Source organism: Rhinopithecus bieti, unplaced genomic scaffold (genome assembly GCF_001698545.2).
Source record: "Rhinopithecus bieti isolate Rb0 unplaced genomic scaffold, ASM169854v2 scaffold_10354, whole genome shotgun sequence".
NCBI classification, from domain to species: Eukaryota; Metazoa; Chordata; class Mammalia; order Primates; family Cercopithecidae; genus Rhinopithecus; species Rhinopithecus bieti.
This window is the reverse complement of record NW_016806491.1, coordinates 1,787,180-1,811,274: the sequence shown is the minus strand read 5'-3', so window position 1 is coordinate 1,811,274 and position 24,095 is coordinate 1,787,180. Positions and strand designations below refer to the sequence as shown.

General features: G+C 36.9%; 1 protein-coding gene across 3 annotated transcripts in view; it reads right to left on the bottom strand.

Annotated features, from left to right (window-relative positions):
• RNGTT (RNA guanylyltransferase and 5'-phosphatase) overlaps positions 1-24,095 on the bottom strand; it is a 338,127-nt gene that overhangs the window by 4,631 nt on the left and 309,401 nt on the right. The window lies entirely within an intron of this gene.

Here is a 24,095-nt window from a genome sequence, read left to right as displayed (position 1 = left end):
GTGACAATTAACCAATACTCTAATCTTCAGGAAACTTACCCTTTCCATCCCCAAACTAGTACGAATTTAGAGATGAAGCTACTTGTGACATTAGTTCATGGGTTTTTTGGCTTCTTCACCTCAGATGACTGAATATGGATACTCTATCAAAGCTAACAAGTATCCATGGTAACTATAGAACCTTTTAAGAGATATTTCACTGGGCTGTGAGAATGGTTTTCATAAATAGGAACCTAAGCTTATCTCTGTAGTTTTCAAATCAAATGCCAGTTATGGTAATATTTTAATTCTGTCCTCATCTTGCACGGCTAACAACTTTTCCTCACAATATGGTAGACTGCAATCATTTAACTTCACTAGGATTATCTGAAACATTCTCATCTGAAACATATTCACTACCACCTAAGAATATGACGGGAAGTAAGTTTTTAAAAGATGCTTTCAATTCACAGATTAGGCAGTACACGTCTTCATAAAAACTTTCAAACTGTATTCTTTTCCCTTTATGAGTATTACATTTGATTGTACCATCTGCATTTTCAACAAATCCAACAGGTCCAATACATTCAGTGGTTTTGGAACTAGACATGCCCAAAAAAGTGATATTCCAAGTAGCAAACTTGCTAAATTTATCCTCAAATATTCATTATTTTAGTCTCAATTCTCTTGCCTTGCTTTCTAGCGACCCATTTCCTTTTATTTTGGAAACACTGTCTATATGCAAGTATTGGACAACTCATTCAGTTAGGTAAACACAGTTTTGCTATACCACATGTAGGGTCTAACAGAAATAAGTTTCTAAACCTTTCAGTGTCTATTTCCTAATTTCTAAAATGGGGAACAAGTGTCACTGAAATAATAATAATGGAAAGTGCCTGGGACATAGTAGACAATCAGTAAAATTGTTAACCGAATATAGAATTAGGCAACGAAACACTGCTTTTTAAAATCTGTGGTAAAAAAAACATTAAATTTTCCATCTTAAGCATTTTTAAGTGTACAGTTCAGCAGTGCTAAGTGTATCCACATATTTTCCAACAGATGTCTAGAACTTTTTCATCTTGCAACACTGAAATGCTATACTCCCTAAACACTAATTCTGCCCCCTCCCCTCTACCCAGACCTTGATAACTGCCTTTCTACTTTCTGTTTCTATGATTTTGACTCTTTAGATACTTCATATGAGTATTAACAGAATCACACACTGTTTGTCCTTTTGTGACAGGCTTGTTTCACTTAGCATAATGTCCTTGAGGTTCATTCATGTTGTAGCATGTGACAGAAATTTTTTTTCAAGGTAGAATAATATTCCACTGTATGTATACATCACATTTTCTTTAGCCATTCATCTGTCAATGGACACGTGGGCTGCCTCTACCTCTTGGCTATTTTGGATAATGTTGCAATGAACGTGGGTGTGAAAATCTCTCTTTGAGATTTGGTTTTAAATTACTTTGGATATACACCCAGAGGCAGTATCACTGGATCATAATTTTATTTTTAATCTTTTGAGGACCCCTTTGTTTTCCATAAGGGTTGCATCAATTTACATTCTCACTAACAGTATGCAAGGGTTCCAACGTTACATCCTTAACACTTGTTAGTTTTTGTTCTTTTTTTTTTTTTTTAAATTGACTCCCATTGTTTACTGTGCTGTAATTTAAACTTTTTGTTCTTTTCATAGTGGCCATCCTGATGGTGTCAGGTGCTATCTCATTGTGGTTTTGATTTGCATTTTCCTAATGACTATCATTCCATGTGCTTATTGGCTGTATACTTTCTTCAGAGAAATGTCTGTCCAAGACCTTTGCCCATTTTTTAATTGGGTTGTTTATTGTTGTTGAGATGTAGGAGTTCTTTATATATTCTGGACATTAACCTCTTATCAGATGTACGATTTGCAATTATTTTCTCCCATTCTGTAGGCTGCCTTTTCACACTGCTGATTGATTCCTTTGATGTACGTAAGTTTTTAACTTTGATGCAGTCCTCTTTGTCTATTTTTTATTTTGTTGCCTATGATTTTGGTGTTGCACACAATAAATTGCTGCCTAATCCAATGTCCTAAAGACTTCGCCTGTGTTACCTTCTACAAGTTTAATAGTTTAAGGTCTTATGTTTTGGTCTTTATTTTTGTGTTAATTTTGGTATATTGTGTAAGGTAGGGGTTCAACTTCATTCTTTTGCATATGGATACTGCTTTCCCAACACTGTTAGTTGAATATACTGTCCCTTCCCATTATGTAGTATTGGTACCTTTGTGGCAAATCATTTGGCCATATATGCAATGATTTATTTCTGGGCTCTCTATTCTGCTCCATTGGTCTGTACCTCTATCTTTATGCCAGTAATTAAGTATGCCATCTAAATTAGATGCTTTGAAGTATGTTTTGAAATCAGGAAGTGTGAGGCCTCCAACTTTGTTCTTTCTCAAGATTGTTTTGACCTTTTGTGGTCTATTGAGATTCTGTAGGAATTTTAAGATAGTTTTTTAATTTCTGCAAAAAATACCATTGGGATTTTGATAGGGGTGGAATGCATTTTAGTAGTATAGATATTTTAATAATATTCAGTCTCCCATTCCACAAGCATGAATGTCTTTCTATTTATTTATATCTTCTTTGATTTCTTTCAGCAAGAAACACTGATTAAAAAAAAAAAAACCTTACAAGTAAATTTACTAAAGGAACCATGATGACATAGAAAGGTTCACTTTGAAAACAGCTGTCAAGAAAATTTTATCACATGCATTTTACAAGAATGGCTTGCTAGTCAACAATGTGTAGTCTGTACTTTTGCTAACTAGCAATTGTGATCTTTATCATATAGCTTATCATTCTTGTGTTCTCAGTTTCAGTATTGCTATGAATTACATGTTACTCAATCTGACTACAACAATTAAGCAGTACTATTAACTATCTGTGTAACTCCTTGGCCACTAAAAATCTGGTAAACAGAGCTTTCCAGAAAATGCATGCATCTGCCACTACTAACCTAAACGTATTTCCACATTTAAGAACAATACATCATTCTTCATTGATCACACCAGTTATAGTCCCAAGATAGACACACTACAAGTTACTCATTTGGTTAAGTGGTAAAATATATTTAACTAATAAAAATAATGTGTCCTACATGTACACAAACTAAAAACAGCTTCCATTAATGGTCAGATCAAAGGAATGACTGGTATACAGGAGAGGAGTTTGATTTTAGTATCTAATTTGTTACTATGACAATAATCATCCTCAGCCAATTACATATTATTATTTACCAAAACAGGACCCCATTAGGTCTTCTAGTCAACTGTTATCCTAGTTTGAGTTAACGAGACCTTGAAAATAAAAAGAATAAAATATTTATAAAACAGGATTTCACATCTGTACCCCAAATTACATTGAATTGATGAAGTTTTACTGTTTCTGAAAAAAAAAAAAAAAAAAAAAAAAAAAAACAGAGCAACACACAGTATATTTTACGTTGAAAAAAATTTGTTGGCTGTATCCATCTTACTGCATACCACACTTCTATACTATTTGAATCTATCAGTAATCTGGGGTTAAGAAACTATCAGATGAAACTGGATCTAGTACTTCTGAAGATTTTAAATTAGCAGCTCAAAGAAAAGTTTCACTTACTAATTTTGGCATTCATCTGTAACTCTTGCCTGAGCAATTATTCCTGCGGTGTTCTAATGGGATTTTCTGTATCCTCCATTCCCTCTACATCTATTATCTAGAGTTCTTCCGTAAGAAAGATTTGCCCCTTCTCCCCTATGTATTCATTTAATTACTTATCTGTATCATTATGGACTAATGGATATTTATTTTATTCTTTGGCTTATAATAAAATACTCATCACTTATTTTGTTGCTCAAATTGTTCTAGTTTTGGCCACTGAAAACTCTCAGGTTGGCTCCCATGTCTTTTTATCTTGCTTCCACCTTTTCTCCATGGGGCCCCTTACCTCTTTTTTTTTCTGAGACAAGATCTCACTCTGTCAACCAGGCTGGAGTGCAGTGGTGCGATCACAGCTCACTGCAGCCTCAACTTCATGGGCTCAAGTCATCCTCCCGCCTCAGCTCCCAAGTAGTTGAGCCCACAGTTGTGCACTACCACACCTGGAATACTGCAATTTTTTGTAGAGATGGGGTATCCCTATGTTGTTCAGGATGGTCTCAAATTCATGGGCTCAAGCAATCCTCTGGCCTTGCCTCCCAAAGTGCTAGGATTACATGGGTGAGCCACTGCACCCAGCCTATTAGGGATTTTTTAAAAGAACAGAATTACCCTTCAACAGTCCAAGTTATGCTAAGAAAGTACTGCCACAACTTATTTTGGTCAGAATTAAAAATTATTATTAAGAAGAAGGACAGAGGGAGAAAGAAGGAAAGAAGAAAGGGGGTGTGGAATGAATACATGAGACTATAAATTTTGTACACAGAGTTAAACTAAATTGGCCATTTTCTTCTTTTCTGAAGTTATAATTCTACCTTTTGATAATTCAAAATCTACTTCTATAGTGTGACAGAAGGTGGATTTTAAAACATATCTCAAGTAAATGAACTCAAACAAAATCTTATTTTCATGTAAATAACTTCAGTTTTTAGTCCTTATGAAGGCATAGAAAATAAAACATATACATCAGAAATAAGATGGAATTATAAAAGTTTTCCACGTGGTGTCGTAGCAATATGCATAGCTTTAGTCTGAATTATTAGATAGTCTTCTAGAACTACTATCTTATAGCAGGGCCATGACATATTATTACTTTAAGAAAGTGTGTCCACCTGCTAAAAGAAGTAAAATACGTGTCACGTTATCTTTTTAAAACATATTAGACTAGTACTTCAAAAAAAGTTCCCCTACTGAAATCTATTGGTGTCTGTGCCTCTATAATGAGGAACCACTGTGTAAATGGCACACCTTGCATTTGCTAGGTTAGAAACACAGCAGCAGGTTTCTCCTTCCTGAATGGTGGGGTCTTCATGCCCTTCAGTCAGATACACAACTAATGAAAGCAGTTACTTAGGAAAGAAGCAGCTATAACTCCACCTTATTTACTTATCCCAAGTCATTATAGACAAGTCACAACTAAAGGGTATGAAATTCACACTAAACTACAGATTTCCACCATCCAATAAAATCAGAGTTAGTCATAGTTATTACTTCACAGAAAATAACTGGACAGATAAACCAAAACATGTTAGTAGTAGTTATTGGTGGATGGTGGAATTAGAAGTGATTTTTACTTTCTTCTCCATGTTTTGCTGTATTTTCCAAATTTTCAACATTATGTATGTTTAACTTTCATACGTTTTGAAACAAAAAATCCTAAAATAAACTATGTTTCACCAATGATCCGGTTGGTTTTTAATGTAGAGGGACAAAATATAAGAAATAAGTATGTAAATGGAAAACAAAAAGTCTTGGAATAATGCTCTGAGTCCACAGCTCGCAAACTGCAATGAGGCACCCCAGAGAGCTACAGCAAATTCACAAGAGCATTGTGGAATATTTTACATTTTTAGGGAAAAACAGTTATTTTGATTAAAACCACATATTGTGCAAAAATATCAACGTGGAACAGGACATGTGGTTGATGGTTTCCAATCTGATTCCAAGGTTTGAGAAGTTGCATGGTCTTTAACACATGCTAAGTTGTTTGGACATAAACACTTAGTTGTTTGGATCTATCTGCTTAATAAGTGGAATTCTTAGGTATTTCTTTTGGCTTAGAGGTGCTGTGTATGAGGAAACATGAACCAAGCACATCTGCTAGCCTCTGGCCTAAGTCCTTTTCATTCATCCTTTCTGATCCTATCTCAAAAACCTACACACAGATTTATGTCTAGCATTTAGTGGAAACCAACCAGAGTATGAAGAACTTTGCTGCAGGTGCAGAAACCCGATCATGGTAAAGAATAGAATTTCTATGAAGTTAATTTCATTAACTCTGATCTAGATCAATAAAACAAGTACTCTTCATTGGTTGTACCAGTTTAGAGTAGAGGAGATCCTCAGGAAAGACATTTCTTTAAATTCCAGAATCATGTGCCTTAGCTTAGCAAGCAGCCTGTACTGTTGATAGCTGGTTAAGTAAAGGAGGCTAGTATTATCTCTAAGCTTTTCTCTGCCTCCCTTTCTCCTTCCTACTCTTTCCTTCCCCACCTCCCCAAAACAAAACAAAAGGTTTTAAGACTTAAATATCCTCCCTTTGACACAAGAATGAACATTATGCATTTGTACTCTACTTCTGAGTGACGAAGGTGGCATCTATTCTTATTTCTCAGTGTCTAAGGTGGCATCTATTCCAGCACTACAATCTGTTAAATAAAAAGTACATGAGGCCATTAGTTTGGACTAAGCTCCTACACTAAGCCCCAACAGACCAGATTAAAAACCAAAATGGAGTCACTTATACTGAAGTCCCACAGCACCAAACTGAAACTTAGTTGTTACCTGACCTGAGAAATCAAGAGGGAGATAACAGCCAAAATTCTGAAACAGGCCAGTTTCAGTTGGCATGATAATAAAGTTCCCTCTGCTTTAACCCTTATCCCTGAAAAAGTAACCTGAAACAACCTGATGTTAACCAGTTATTTTTCTGTTGTTGTGTTTCCCTGTTCCCACCTCAGAAGGAAAGTAACTTTCAATGACCAATCTACTTTTTGTCATTTGTTTCTGCTTTCTTCAGTCTTTTTCTGTATATAAAACCAACCTCCCTTGCTCAGCTCATCAGAACACTTATTCTATTTTATGGAATACAGTGTTGCCCGATTCTAGAATTGCAAATTAAAGCCAATTAAGATCTTTAAATTTGTTGTAATTTTGTCTTCTGACAAATCAAAATGAAAGTAAATGTTTCAGTTAAACACCAAGTTTATAAAATATACTCAATTATTAAACACCTATATAGGCATATGAGTGTTAGCTGATATACAAAGCTAATTCAAAAGATAGCTTTGATGGATGGCAAATATTTTGTGGATACTCACACACAAAATTTACAGTCAAGTATCCATCTAGTTTGTATTTACTATGATGACTATCATTCTTTCATCTACTCCCATGTGGCTTCTACTTTTTCTACTCCAGCAAAACTCTGGCTGGGTTCATCAATGACCTCTGTGCTGTTGCTAAATCAAATGGACTCATCTTATTTCACCCCTCAGTATTGTCTTATGCATTTACATTCTGTCTTTTTAAAAACATTTCTCTTTTCTAGACTTCCAGGAAACAAAATCTGGTTTTCCTCCTCTATCCTTTGCTACTCTTTCTCAGGCTTCTTTGCTAACTTCTTCTCTTTTAAAGTTGACAAGTCCCAAGGGGCTGGTACTGGGTTCTTTTCTTTCTCTAGCAATCTTATTTATCTCCATAGTTTTAAATACCATCTATATGTGGATAACTTCCAAATGTTCTTTTCTTGCCATATTTCCTGAGCTCTAGAACCATCATTCCTCCCACCTGACAAATAGTGATCAACCATGTGCCCAGTAAGGTGTTCTGGATTGGTGACATAACAGTAAACAAGGTAGACACAGTCTCTGATCTTTGGAATGTAGTCTAGTGTGAAAGGCAGACAACAAACAAGAAAACAACTACAAAATGTTTACAAAATGATAATGCCTATGGAGAAAATATTGTGTAACAGAGACTAATGCAGAGAGAAAGATATCTGGTTTTAGGTGGGTTCTGAGGAGATGATATTTAAGCTAAGACCTACAGGATGATAAGACCTCAGCCTAAAGAAGGAAAGAAAGGAGGAAGGGAAGGCAGTAGAAAGGAAGGAAAAGTAAGTGGGCATGCCAAGGGGAGGGGAGACACACACACTTAAGGCAGTGATTAACAATGTGGCCAAAGGCCTGAGGTAAAAAAGATCTGATGATCTTGGATGCTGAAGCTACAAAGGCAATGCAATGGAAATGTCTCTAGAAGCCTTTGAATGGGGTCCCACATAGATCTAACTCATTCCCAAGCTCTTCTTCTTATCTCCTATGTTTACCTATATAGGTAAATATATATGTTTTTTCAAAACTCAGCTTTTCACCTGCTTCCAAATCTGTTTCTTCTCTTGTCTTCTCCAATGCAATAAATGGCAACTCCATCCACCCAATTCCTTGTGACAGAGATCTTGGTGTCCTCCTGATCCTTTCTTGGTGTCCTCCTGATCCCTTCCTCTTGTTTCCCCTAATATTCAATTCAATACTCAGGCCTATTAATTCTACAACCAAAATATAATCTGAGTATATGTGTTTCTTCTCTTACTGTAATCATCATAGTCCAACCTATCACAGTGTCCTGATTCTTGTGAAAGCTTCCAAACTGGCCTCTTTTATATTTTCCCATCCTATCAATTCCTCATACTGAAGCCACACTTATTTTTGAGAAATGTTAATCCAATCAAGTCATTCTCTTGCTTAAAAGAAAAACAAATAAAAGACCTACAGATTGAAAAGGAAGAAGTAAGACTGTCTTTCTTCACAGACAACAATGATTACTTACATAGAAGGATCTACAAAGAGGCTCCTAGAACCAATAAGTTTAACAAGGCTGCAGAATCCAAGGATGTTAAATACATACATAAATGGATGCAGACAGTAAGAATACTAAAACCAATTGAATTTCTACATACCAACAATGAACAGTTGGAAATTTAAAATTTAAAAGTATAATTTACAACACAACTAAAAAACATGAAATAGGTATAAACCTAAAAATACTATGTGCAGGATCTGCATGCTGACAACTACAAAATATTGATGAAAGAAAGAAATCAAGGAGAACTTAAATAAAAAGAGATATATACCATGTTCATGGATTGGAAGATTCAATATTGTTAAGATGTCAATTCTTCCCAGAGTGATCTACAGATTTAACATAATCACAAGCAAAATCCCAAAAGGATTTTTTTAATGGATATCAACAACCTGATTTATATGGAAAGCCAAAGAAACTAGAAAAATTTTGAAAAAGAACAAATTTGAATAAGTTATACTAACTGATCTCAAGACTTAGTATAAAGTTATAGTTATCAAGGCAGTGTGGTATTATTGGTAAGCAGAGAGACACATGGATCAGTGAAACAGAAGAGAGAAGTCACAAATAAATCCACAAATATAAGGTCAATTGATATTTGACCAAGGCACAAAGGCAATGCAATGAAGAAATGATAGTCTTTTCAATAAATGGTACTGGGAAAATTGGATATTCACACACAAAATACACACCTCAATCTACATCATTCACATTACACAAAAATTAAACTGTAAAGTACACCTAAATAAATATAGAACTGAAATTATAAAACTTCTAAAAGAAAACATAAAAGAAAATCCTTGTGACATAGGGTTAGGCAAAATTTCTTAGAAATGACACCAAAAACATTATTCATAAAATAAACTGATAAACTACATCAAAATTTAAAACTTATGCTCTCTAAATATATTGTTAAGAGAATGAAAAGACAAAGCATATATTATAATAAAATATTTGCAAATCACATATCTGGTGCAAAGAACTTGTACCAGAACACATGAAAAAAATCTTAAAACTCAATAAGAAACAAACAACTAAATTTTAAAAATGGGCAAAATATTTGGACACTTTACCAAAGAAGTTACATAAATGACAAATAAGCAAAGAAAAATACTGTATGTTCAAAATCATTTTATTCATTAGGAAAATGCAAATTAAAATCACACTGAGATACTATACATACCTACTAGAATGTCTAAAATAAAATACATTGACAATATCAAAGTGTTGACAACAATGCAAGGCAACCGAACTCTTGTATATTGCTGGTGGAAATGTAAAATGGTATAACCATGTTGGAAAACAGTTTGGCAGTTTCTTTATAAAGTTGAACATACACTTACCATAAGAGCCAGCAACTTTACTCCTAGGTATTTTACCCAAGAGAAATGAAAACATTTGCTCACATAGAAACTTGAACAAAAATGTTCACAGTATATTTATTTGTAACCATTCAAAACTGGAAACAACTTAAATGCCCTTCAAATAGTGAATAAACACACTGCAGTATGGCCATACGATGAAATACTACTCAGGAATAAGAACTATTAGTAAACTACTGATAAATACAATAATATGGATGAATTCCAAATTCATGAATTCAGCACTGAGCTGAACTGAAGAAGCTTGACTTTAAAAGCTATAGAGAATGCGATTCCATTTACATGACATACTGGAAAAGGCAAAATTGTATCAACAGAAAGCAGATTAGGATTCAGGAGTGGGGAAAGCAATTTATTACAAAGGGATTGTCATGTAGGGCTCTTTTAATGGCAGTGGTGAGGGGTGGTGATAGAACTATTTTGTCTTGATTCTAGTAGTGGCTCCATGCCTATATGTACTTGTCTAAGCTCATACACCAAAAGGAGTGAATTACTGTATGCAGAAGGTGAATAAAATAAAATAATAAAAAAACAAGAAACAGGGCAGGTAAAAAAAAAAAAAGTAATTCCAATCACGTCATCCTTGTCAGTGGCTTCCCATTGCAAAGCACTAAATGACATAGCCCTGTTTATTTTTCTAGCTCTAATAAATTGTCTTAGTGTACCCTACATGTTTCATTTACATTATTGATCATTGTAAGTTATTTGTTGATTACTGATTTGTCAATCTGATGGTTAATAATTATGGAATACTAACTAGATGTAGAGTACTGTTTTAAGGGTTTTTGCATGATTTATTTAATCCTCACAACAACCCTAGGAAGTAGGTATTAATATCCCCATTTCACAGAGGGAAACAGAGGCATAGAGGAGTTATATAATTTGATCAGGGGTTAATAGGTAGTAAATGGTGAAGAAACGTATTGTATCCCTACTAAGTTCTCTGATACAGTATCTAATTTAATCTGTGCAAGAGTCCAGTGAGATTTCCAGATGTGGAAGCTGAAGCCAGAGAGTTTAAGTAATTTGCATGAGGATACAGAGCTGATTTGTTTTATTATCAAAATTTGAATTCCAGGTGTTCATGAATCAAACATCTATGTCCTTCTTTTCCCTAAGAATCTAGGCTCTAGGTTGAAAAAATATTAAAGGAGGAAAAGGTAGACTACACTTAATAGATAATTTTACTTCTTGAGTATTTAAAACAGTAATTTATGTAATTATTTCCAAGGATTATATTTCACTTCGGATTGTCTAAAGGTGGCAGACAAAGTGATATATGACTGATGAGGACAGAAGGGCATAATACATGGGCTTGAACCAAGCACAGTATCTGCTAAAGTTTCTTTCTCTTCACTTCCCAAATGCACGTCATTCTGACTGCATCATCTCTGCTGTTTGCTATTCTCATTGCAGCACAAACCACAAATCATAGCAAATTGCAGAATTTCTCAATCATTAAGAATTTACAATAGGTTAATTTTTAAATGGGCTGCATTTCACAGCTGCAAAGCTTTTGTCTGAATTCTAGACTAAATGAGAAGCCATTATTGGGTTGAATGACCTTTCCGTAGGCATAACTAGCAAAAATAAGAGGTCATGTGGACAAAACAAGCAGCTCTGCCAGGTAAGGTGAGGTAGTGGTAATGACTTACTAAACAGAGTGCCAAACTCTATGGCATAATGTACTGGTTCTCTGTTTAGTACTAATACCAAGCATGATGAGAATTATCAGCAGATCATGGATTCAATGCATGCTTGGGATAATAAAATCGATATACAACCAAGGAAAGCTTTAACATCCACCATTAACATGAGGAGGAGGCTAAAAATGCAATATGCCTGTCTAACACTTTTTTTCTTTATAGTTATACATACAATGACTGGCTTATCTGATGTTGCTCATTTTTTAAGATGTCTGTTACATAACTAATGCAAATATTTCATAAAGTTTATTTTTCACATTGAATTTAATAAATGGTCTACCTACTTCTGGCAGTAACAAATACCTAAGTTTATTTTAATGATCATTAAAATCCATGTTTAAAATAAAATAAAATAAAACAAAATTTCACACACACACACACACACACACACACACACACACAATCCATGTTTAACAAAGTTCACAATATATTAGACCTAATAATATTTGAACTAGTCAATTCATTAAGATGTCAATGTACAGTTCAAATTACTTCAAGGAGTCCTTACATTTACTTTCAAGGACTTGCTAACATTTGGATCCAGTAGTGTTTTCTATTTTTTTTCACTCCTTTAGCAATGTGTGCTGGTTACATATAACTATCTCCTTTCTCACCCATTTTAAACTCAACTATTCAACTATGCCTTTCTTACAAGACAGAGAGACCTCAAGAGAACTGTCTTCTGGACAGATCTAATGTGGTTATGTGGGAGTAAACCAAAATGCTTAAAAAATAAATAAAGATTCTCTTCTTATTCAGCCTGTCACTTAGAACACCAACAATAATGTTGAGGTTTTCTCCTTTTAATCTTCTAAACTCTTTCTCCTCTAAAATCACTCAATTTGCCTTAGTGGCACTTATAGGCACCAAAGACCACAGACTCACACACCTTTGAACCATTAGACTAGAAACACAGAACTCTTTAGTGAAAAACGTTCTTGTGGTGATGTGGACTCACCTGAGCAAACAAACTTCTAGGATTCCTTTCTTACAAGCCTGTACCTCAAGTCAATGCCACCTCTCACTGAGACCTTCTGACCAACTGTAACTTGCAGCTATAACCTGCCTTTGATATGTCCAATTGGGTATTTTACTGTTTGCCATGCATACATCACTGCAATTTTATATACGCTTTCTCAACAACTATATTTCTTCTACTTCGAGAAAGAAATCTTGAAGTTATTGACAAAGGCATTACACAAGTACAGAGTGATAATCACACTGCTCAGAGCCCTAGAGTTCCATTTGGTGTCTCTATGTACTCCTTGAAAAACATTCACGATGGATTTATTTAAATCTGCCTCATCAGCTCCAGGTACAGCGGTTATTTAAAAAGCCACTCAGAAAATGCTGAAAATCTGAAAATGATTACAATAAATTATCTGCATCAAGTTTCACATTCCCTAAATACCTTCTCCCCCAAAACCCAAAAAACACCACAATAACTTCTCTCAGATAATCAAACATTTTAGAGGTGAAACTCCAAGCAGGAAACTTTAAAATCATCAAATCAAACCCTTTTATTCTGAAATATTCAAGTACTAAAGTGCCCTCCCCAATTATCTCTATTAATTGGTGCATATGTGTGAACATTCATGTATTGGGGTGTTATAAAACCAGAGGAAACAGCAAATTCATTATTTTGGTAACTTGTACTCAAAATTAATTTAAGGTTTATAGCCAATATATTTATTGGCATCAGAGATATTTACTTTTTAAATTATTGACTGAGATTTTTTTCCTTCATAGGGAAAGGAAGGGGAGAGACTAACATTTATTAACTACCTGTGATGTAGCTGAGCACTTTACATACACTGTTATCCTTTTTATAATAATGAGGAAATTAAGAATGAGAATATTTAAATAGTTCCTTCAAGACAGCATTTGGATCCAGAGCTCTACGTCGCACTATCTCTTGGTACTAACTGGGAAATTCAACATATAGAGGAAAAGGAAAATTTTATTATTGTTTACTCCCAATCAAGAAATGACTAACAGTTTAAAAAGCTAAGGGAGTTGGGCTAATGGAGTATCCGTTGCAGTCACCATAAACTAAAGGAGAGACATGTGAACTCTCATAGGTCATGCTGAGTTTAATGTAACATAATCTTCTAAAATAGAAATAAGAAACATAGGCTGCACGGCTGCATGTGAAGAAAAAAAACCCCAACACCATGAGCCTCAAATGCCATGTGTTGGTCAGTACCAGTCTGGAGAAAAGGGGTCTGGAAAGAAGACAGGACAAGCAAAGTAGGAGAAATCTCAAAAGTGGGTAGGGAAAAGATGTGGAGAAGAATATAAAGAAAGTTCTAAGTGTCATAAACTGGGTCTGTGAAATGGAGATTAAGTGCATTTCAGTTGAGTAACAGATAAACATTTTACTGATTTATCAGCACTATTTAAATTTTTAGCAGGCTCCAGTGATTAAAACAGTCTTTTCCGTTCTGGCAACTGGTTAATCTGCTTTCACTTTCAAAGATGCAGGAAAAAAAGATGCAAACATAAAATTCAGTCTGCAGGTAAAATACGTGCTATTATCTAAAGATTTCTACATTTAGAAGTATCTGATTGCCTGATCTTTAGGAGATCAGAATTTTCACAATTCACAGTTCTTAAAGATTACATTTGGAGCCACATTAAATTTCTCATTTTATTCCCTCCTTCCCTGACCTCCCATATTTCCTCAGGTATCTGTTCTAGTGCTGTTCCAGTGAGGGTAAGGGGAATGTGTCCCAGTGGGAATAAAGAAAAAAAACAAAATTACGCAGGCAAAGAAAAAAAGCTGTACATTTTTGGACCTTCACCACTCAACTGCTCTTAGCAAGCTTTCAGAGGATCTATTCTAAATTAGGTAGCTGTGGTTACCACTATTTTCTGGAAAGTTATTTTCTAGGTATAAGAAATTAAGTGTGAGGATAATTAAGGTAGGTAGCTTTTCATCTTTTCTCTAAAAAGTAGCACAATCTTGGCGCTTAATAAAAATTATATATCAGGTAAATGATATGCTTGCCAGAAATGCTTTCAAGTGGTGAGTATTTTACAGGATATTCTCACACTAGCACGCCTCCTTCTAATCTTAAGTCAGCTCAACTCCCTGACTATAAGAAATCACCATGTGAGTCTTTGAAGAATGCGCCTCCTGCCAGTGCCATGCTGTGCCTACGCTAACCTTTAAGCAAGTACACCTGCAACCCTGAGTTCCTGTGGTTTCCACTGTGTAGACTGTTGGGTCAGTAGCATACTTGCTATATGAGGGTCTGCTATAGTTAAATGACAATGCAGGAAGGATGTTTGTTTTGGGGGTTTATTCAAAATTGGAGACCACTATGGAATGGTGAAAAGTAACAAGCCAAAGACTCATAATTTGCTTTGTCTGCCAGCTGCCAGCTGCCAAAGAAGACATAGTGGATCGCCTCCTGGTACTGTTCTGTGCCCAGAGGCTCCAAATTAGCACTGTTTTAACTTGTCTTGCCACCACACTTCTGATGTTATCACTATCATTGCCATTTTTGCTTTTGGAATATTCCAGGGACCACAGTCCTTCAAATCTTACCATCTAATTGGTGCTAAACTTGCATATAGTCATGCTTCCTCAACTCTGGTGTAAAATGGATATTCTAGTCCTCTTCTGTAAGCTCCCTGTTTTAACTATTACACAGCCTGGAGTTTCACTAGTAGATAAATGTTGAGTAGGCCCACTGCAAAGCCTCCTGATGGCAGAGCAAATAGCTGAATTTAACCTTAAATTAATCCTGATATATGAGCTCTGAGTTAAACAGCCCAAGGAATAGTTCAGCAAATCAGGGGGGTGGGGGTGGCAGAATGAACATCTGAGACTTTTTTATTTTATTTTAATCTGACATGATAAAAGGCAAAGTAACTCATTCTTAGTTACATTTCCTTTTGTGATTTTTGTTTTTTAGTAACTTGTTTTTTTTGCTTAAATATTTTTTTAGAAATCAAAACCCAACAATGAGAACAATTATGTTAATAATGCCAGGAAATTTGTTTGCTTTGTTAAATTGAGCTTCAAAAGCACTTCAATTGAACATACATTTGTGATTGCAAGTAATGTCTATTCTTATATCCATTTAAAATGTTTACTTTATTACAGCTTATTATAAATGTGAAGTCTAAAATGCAGCACCATGGCTGCTCAATTTCCAGGCCTGTACAATTTTATGATAATCATATGAAATATATTCATGTGTCAACAGAACTGCCTAACAATGCCCCAAATGGAGTTGTTAGCAGCTCTGTCTTTCTGATGGCCACAGTTCTGTCCCTCATAACATTAAGAAACTGCTACAAACGAAAAGTTACTTGACAATTTTAACTTAGTTTGTAGCATGTACTATGTTGCTACATATGGCTCAGTTTAATTGCTACTATCTCAGAGATCCTACAGGAAAACTGACCTTAAACATATGGATGAGATAAATGGGCTGTTACTTTTTATATGGCTGGATTGTCTTTTTAGGTAGTCTTTACACCAAAGGGGCTGAGACTGCAGAATCCCTCTGGTATTTGATGTTCCCTACTGCATGCAGTGGGGAAAAGGTACCCGGAAGATGCCTTCTGTTACCCTGACAACTCACAAAGGAATAAGGGAGCACTTATATGCAGATCCAATAAATGGAAATGAATAAAGGCTCTAGAGGTATCCCTCCCTCCCTCTCATGACTTCCTTACTTTTGTGACAAGTAGCCCACATGACAGTGGCCAGTGTAGGAGCTGAGATCTTGAGCAGCATTTTTTCAACTCTACATTTTTTTTTTTGAGGCCCTATGATGCAGGTACCACGCCATGTGTTTTTATGCCCCTTATTTCATTTCAGAAGATCTGTTTGCCTGCAGTGGACCGAGGTTGGGAGAAAAACATCTACCATCAGGAACCAGAATCATGTGATAGTAGGCTATATTTGCTTAAAGTTTTTTTTTCTTTTTTAACCTTCTGGAACCACTTCTCTGAGTTAGTAACAGAGAACTGTACAAATGTCCAATCAACTTTAAGACAACTGATTTTTTATAGCCAACTGCTTCTGAAAGAGTACCAAGTCCACCTAGGCAAACTGTTTACTTATTATTTTGAGACAAGGTCTTGCTCTGTTGCCCAAGCTAGAGTGCTGTGGGACGCTCACAGCTCACTGCAGCCTCAACCTCCAGGCTCAAGTGATACTCCCACCTCAGCCTCCCTAGTAGCTGGAACTACAGGTGTGTGCCACCACATTTGGCTAATTTTTGTATTTTTTGTAGAGATGGGAGTTTCACCATGTTGCTCAGGCTTGTCTCAAACTCCCGGGCTCAAGCAATCCACCTGCCTTAGCCTCCCAAAGTGCTGTGATTACAGACATAAGCCACCATGCTCAACCCCAACTCTCTTTTTAGATGGAAAACACTAAGGTTCACAGAAAGCCTATAACTTATCCAAAGCACATGCCTCTTTGGGTGCAGAACTAGAACCAGGGTCCAGACTTGTGGCATCCCAGTCCAGCACATTGACTATGGAGTCATCTACAAGACAACCCTTCATAAACAAAAGGTATAACTTTGCAGGGCACATGTTTACTTGCAGTCATTTAAGTTTGATCCAGTTCATCTAATGCAAGAAAAACAGTTTATATACCAACCAACTACAGACACACAAATACACACAGATACACACATACGCACACACGTTTCATGAAGCAATTTATTTCCTTACTCTATGCTATTTTCTCTTCTACTTTATTTCATTAAAACAAAACCAAACCTGATTGAGATCCACTAAACAGATTTCAAAACCCACCATCAAAGTCGGGGGAAAAAAATCTCACAGAATATCAAACAGAATAATGGATTGATTTCAAGCGACTAGCATGGAAGTTAATTCTAGTCTAGTGTAATTCTAATCTTGAATTTTATAAACAATAGAGGCAGACAACTCTCAGGACAGGAGTCTTGGTACTCAGAATGCCAAATCAGATCCCGTCTCATGGCTTCTGCCACCTTCCTTTCCCACATACTGTCTCTTTTCCCACAATGACTATACTGTAAAGAGGCTGTCCTGGCTGGGCAAATGCTCTCACCCATCTCTTCTGTAGTCCTTCTGGTATAACATTGCTCCCAAAGTATAGTTGATGCTTGGCTTTAATTTAAATTACAGATGGCATTTTTCTCTAGAGAACTGAGTCTGTTTTGTCAAATCCTGAAATATCACGACATATTATTTCAGTGTATAATCCCTTCCTTTCATTTACATGCACCCCCATTAGATGGTAAGCTCCTTAAGTGAACAAAACAAGGGCAGTCACTTTGTTCACTGCCAGATTCCCCCACTGAGTACATAAAAGGTGCTCAATAAGTATGCGTAGAAAAAAAAGCTTGATGAACATTATACAAAGGAATTAAAGAAATGACATCAGATTTTCGGATGTCTTATAAAAAAGTCTTAAGAAAATCTTAAGAAAATCTGACATCAAACACTACACGGCTTTCATCCTTGGACCAGGGTCTCTTGCTCTAGGACTCTGTTCTTACTCTTCCCCCTGAATGGCATGTGCATCCTCCCCTCTGGATAGCTGCTTCTTTCACCAGGATCACTTTCTCTGGAAAGCCCTTTCTGATTCCACAGCTTCCTGTGCTTCATTGGTAAGAATGCCTTATTCTTCCCACATCTTGGAAAGATGGTATGTTGAATTGTCTTTATCTCCAACCTGACAATAAGTTCCATCAGGATGGAACTTTAATAAAGGGCCTGGCACTGTAAGTGCTCAACTAAAATTTTCTTTTTTTTTTTTTCTTTACATTTTAAAATACAGTCTCTTTCCAATTCTGCATACATCTATTAATAAAAAGTTACACACTTTGGACTGAAAACCAAATCAAAACAGAATAAGCCCAACCTATTGGCCAAATCATAAGGGTAATGAGTAGTTGGATCAACTGCACTGTTTTTTTTTTTTTTTTTTTTTTTTTTTTTTAAAAAGTCCCTTAAGACCATGCTACCACATAAAATTAGGACATACAATATCATCTACTGGGGAGAGGGGAGCAGAGGAACAGAGAGAAGAAAGTAAGCAAGCAAACTATCTTACACGTATGTTTATGTCAGATGGGAAACAAGCAACCAAAATAGCTAAGGCATCCTATTGCATCATATTCATTACATACCAATAATTTTCTGCTTCCTAAAATATGAAAGATAATGACTCATCCATCCAGCATTTATCAATATTGTTTATGATAGAAAAAAAGATAAATGCATTATTCCCTTTTGTATCCAGTGCACTGGATAATATATACCTTAAACATGCAAATTTTAAATAAAAAATGCATTTATACAGCACAACTAATTGGAACTCAAAGGTTTTATAAACATTAACTCTTCATATTCTTATAAGCTAGTTTTACAAGATTCTTATTTTAAACAGTGGACCTAGGATACATGTAAATAAGGATGGATTTAAAGTAAGTTTCTGCCTCTCGTGCCACTCTAAAATGAGCCTACATTTCCTTCTTAAAATAATTTTCCATGTATTTCCCACAATAAAAATCTTAAGAAATATCTCCATTATAATTTTCCACCAGATCTACAGAGAGGAGGACCAGCAAATTGTCTCATGAAATATGACTTGCCAAATTAGTTCAAATTGGCCTCGGTAATAATATTCACTAGGAATGTATAAAGCTAAAAGGCTACAGAGAAAAGACATATGACAAGCCTCTTTGAGTCTGCCCTGAGTTGGCTTCAAGTCCCTTAAAATTCATCATTTTATTAATCATCCAACAGATGACTTAATGAATAGCATACTGATAAGATCAAAATTCAAACTCAGAGGTTCTTTTGAATCTTCATTAGAAAAAGTAATATAATGAAAGAAACTTAGAGGAGGTATTTTTGCAAAAAAATAACTGCAGAAAAAAATATAACTTAAAAAAATATAAAAGATGAAGTAATGGTAAATGTTTAACATGTGAGTGAAAATGGAAATGTTGTAATCAATGTGGAGAGAAAAATGATAGAAAATCGGAGTGCAGCCAAGACGGCCGAATAGGAACAGCTCTAGGCTACAGCTCCCAGCCTGAGCAACACAGAAGACAGGTGATTTCTGCATTTCCAACTGAGGTATTAGGTTCATCTCACTGGGGTGTGTCGGACAGTGGGTAACAGGACAGTGGGTGAAGCCCACTGAGCGAGAGCCGACGCAGGGCGAGGCATTGCCTCACCCAGGAAGCACAAGGGGTAAGGGAATTCCCTTTCCTAGCCAAGGGGAACTGTGACACACAGCACCTGGAAAATCAGGTCACTCCCACCCTAATACTGTGCTTTTCCAAGGGTCTTAGCAAACAGCACACCAAGAGATTATATCCTGCCTGGCTCAGAGGGTCCCACGGCCACGGAACCCCACTCATTGCTAGCACAGCAGTCTGAGAATCTAACTGCAAGGTGGCAGAGAGGCTGGGAGAGGGGCGCCTGCCACTGCTGAGGCTTGAGTAGGTAAACAAAGCCGCTGGGAAGCTCGAACTGNTCGGACAGTGGGTAACAGGACAGTGGGTGAAGCCCACTGAGCGAGAGCCGACGCAGGGCGAGGCATTGCCTCACCCAGGAAGCACAAGGGGTAAGGGAATTCCCTTTCCTAGCCAAGGGGAACTGTGACACACAGCACCTGGAAAATCAGGTCACTCCCACCCTAATACTGTGCTTTTCCAAGGGTCTTAGCAAACAGCACACCAAGAGATTATATCCTGCCTGGCTCAGAGGGTCCCACGGCCACGGAACCCCACTCATTGCTAGCACAGCAGTCTGAGAATCTAACTGCAAGGTGGCAGAGAGGCTGGGAGAGGGGCGCCTGCCACTGCTGAGGCTTGAGTAGGTAAACAAAGCCGCTGGGAAGCTCGAACTGGGTGGAGCCCACTGCAGCTCAAGGAGGCCTGCCTGCCTCTGTAGACTCCACCTCTGGGGACAGGGCATAGCAAAACAAAGGGCAGCAGAAACCTCTGCAGATTTAAATGTCCCTGTCTGACACCTCTGAAGAGAGTAGTGGTTCTCCCAGCACAGAGTTTGAGATCTGACAATGGGACAGACTGCCTGCTCAAGAGGGTCCCTGAACCCCAAGCAGCCTAACTGAGAGGCACTCCCCAGTAGGGGCAGACTGACACCTCATACGGCCAGGTACCCCTCTGAGATGAAGTTTCCAGAGGAACCATCAGGCAGCAACATTTGCTGTTCAGCAATATTCACTCTTCTGCAGCCTCCACTGCTGATACCCAGGCAAACAGGGTCTGGAATGGACCTCCAGCAAACTCCAGCAGACCTGCAGCTAAAAGTCCTGACTGTTAGAAGGAAAACTAACAAGCAGAAAGGACATCCACACCAAAACCCCACCTGTACGTCACCATCATCAAAGACCAAAGGTAGATAAAACCACAAAGATGGGGAAAAAACAGAGCAGAAAAGGTGAAAATTCTAAAAATCAGAGCGCCTCTCCCCCTCCAAAGGAACGCAGCTCATCACCAGAAATGGAACAAAGCTGGATGGAGAATGACAAAGACGAGTTGAGAGAAGAAGGCTTCAGACGATCAAACTTCTCCAAGCTAAAGGAGGAAGTTCGAACCCATCGCAAAGAAGCTAAAAACCTTAAAAAAAAAGTTAGATGAATGGCTAACTAGAATAACCAATGTAGAGAATTCCTTAAATGACCTGATAGAGCTGAAAACCATGGCACGAGAACTACGTGAAAAATGCACAAGCTTCAGTAACTGATTCAATCAACTGGAAGAAAGGGTATCAGTGATTGAAGATCAAATGAATGAAAGGAAGCGAGAAGTTTAGAGAAAAAAGATTAAAAGAAACAAACAAAGCCTCCAAGAAATATGGGACTATGTGAAAAGACCAAATCTACGTCTGATTGGTGTACCTGAAAGTGACGGGGAGAAGGGAACCAAGTTGGAAAACACTCTTCAGGATATTATCCAGGAAAACTTCTCCAACCTAGCAAGGCAAGCCAACATTCAAATTCAGGAAATACAGAGAACGCCACAAAGATACTCCTCAAGAAGAGTAACTTCAAGACACATAATTGTCAGATTCACCAAAGCTGAAATGAAGGAAAAAATGTTAAGGGCAGCCAGAGAGAAAGGTTGGTTTACCCACAAAGAGAAGTCAATCAGACTAACAGCAAATCTCTCGGCAGAAACTCTATAAGCCAGAAGAGTGTGGGGGCCAATATTCAACATTCTTAAAGGAAAGAATTTTCAACCCAGAATTTCATATCCAGTCAAACCAAGTTTCATAAATGAAGGAGAAATAAAATCCTTTACAGAGAAGCAAATGCTGAGAGATTTTGTCATCACCAGGCCTGCCTTACAAGAGCTCCTGAAGGAAGCACTAAACATGGAAAGGAACAACAGGAACCAGCCACTGCAAAAACATGTCAAAATGTAAAGACCATAGATGCTAGGAAGAAACTGCATCAACTAACGAGCAAAATAACCAGCTAACATCATAATGACAGGATCAAATTCACACATAACAATATTAACCTTAAATGTAAACGGGTTAAATGCTCCAATTAAAAGACACAGACTGGCAAATTGGATAAAGAGTCGAGACCCATCAGTGTGTGGTATGCAGGAGATCCAGCTCACATGCAGAGACACACATAGGCTCAAAATAAAGAGATGGAGGAAGATCTACCAAGCAAATGGAAAACAAAAAATGGCAGGGGTTGCAATCCCAGTCTCTGATAAAACAGACTTTAAACCAACAAAGATCAAAAGAGACAAATCAGGTCATTACATAATGGTAAAGGGATCAATTCAACAAGAAGAGCTAACTATCCTAAATATATATGCACCCAATACGGGAGCACCCAGATTCATAAAGCAAGTCCTTAGAGACTAACAAAGAGACTTAGACTCCCACACAATAATAATGGGAGACTTTAACACCCCACTGTCAACATTAGACAGATCAATGAGACAGAAAGTTAACAATGATATCCAGGAACTGAACTCAGCTCTGCACCAAGCGGACCTAACAGACACATCTACAGAACTCTCCACCCCAAATCAACAGAATATACATTCTTCTCAGCACCACATTGCACTTATTCTAAAACTGACCACATAGTTGGAAGTAAAGCACTCCTCAGCAAATGTAAAAGAACAGAAGTTATAACAAACTGTCTCTCAGACTACAGTGCAATCAAACTAGAACTCAGGATTAAGAAACTCACTCAAAACCGCTCAACTACATAGAACCTGAACAACGTGCTTCTGAATGACTACGGGGTACATAACAAAATAAAGGCAGAAATAAAGATGTTCTTTGAAACCAATGAGAACAAAGATACAACATACCAGAATCTCTGGGACACCTTTAAAGCAGTGTGTAGAGGGAAATTTACAGCACTAAATGCCCACAAGAGAAAGCAGGAAAGATCTAAAATTGACACCCTAACATCACAATTAAAAGAACTAGAGAAGTAAGAGCAAATACATTCAAGAGCTAGCAGAAGGCAAGAAATAACTAAGATCAGAGCAGAAATGAAGGAGACAGAGACACAAAAAACACTTCAAAAAGTCAATGAATCCAGGAGCTGGTTTTTTGAAAAGATCAACAAAATTGATAGACTGCTAGTAAGACTAATAAAGAAGAAAAGAGAGAGGAATCAAATAGAGACAATAAAAAATCATAAAGGGATATCACCACCAACCCCACAGAAATACAAACTACCATCAGAGTACTTTAAACACCTCTATGCAAATAAACTAGAAAACCTAGAAGAAATGGATAAATTCCTGGACACATACACTCTCCCAAGACTAAATCAGGAAGAAGTTGAATCCCTGAATAGACCAATAGCAGGCTCTGAAATTGAGGTGATAATTAATAGCCTACCAACCAAAAAAAGTCCAGGACCAGATGAATTCACAGCCGAATTCTACCAGAGGCACAAGGAGGAGCTGGTACCATTCCTTCTGAAACTATTCCAATCAACAGAAAAAGAGGGAATCTTCCCTAACTCATTTTATGAGGCCAACATCATCCTGACACCAAAGCCTGGCAGAGACACAACAAAAAAAGAGAATTTTAGACCAATATCCCTGATGAACATCGATGCAAAAATCCTCAATAAAATACTGGCATATCAAATCCAGCAGCACATCAGAAAGCTTATCCACCATGATCAAGTGGGCTTCATCCCTGGGATGCAAGGCTGGTTCAACATATGCAAATCAATAAACGTAATCCAGCATATAAACAGAACCAAAGACAAAAATCACATGATTATCTCAACAGACACAGAAAAGGCCTTTGACAAAATTCAACAGCGTTTCATGCTAAAAACTCTCAATAAATTCAGTATTGATGGAACGCATCTCAAAATAGTAAGACCTATTTATGACAAACCCACAGCCAATATCATAATGAATGGGCAAAAACTGGAAGCATTCCCTTTGAAAACTGGCACAAGACAGGGATGC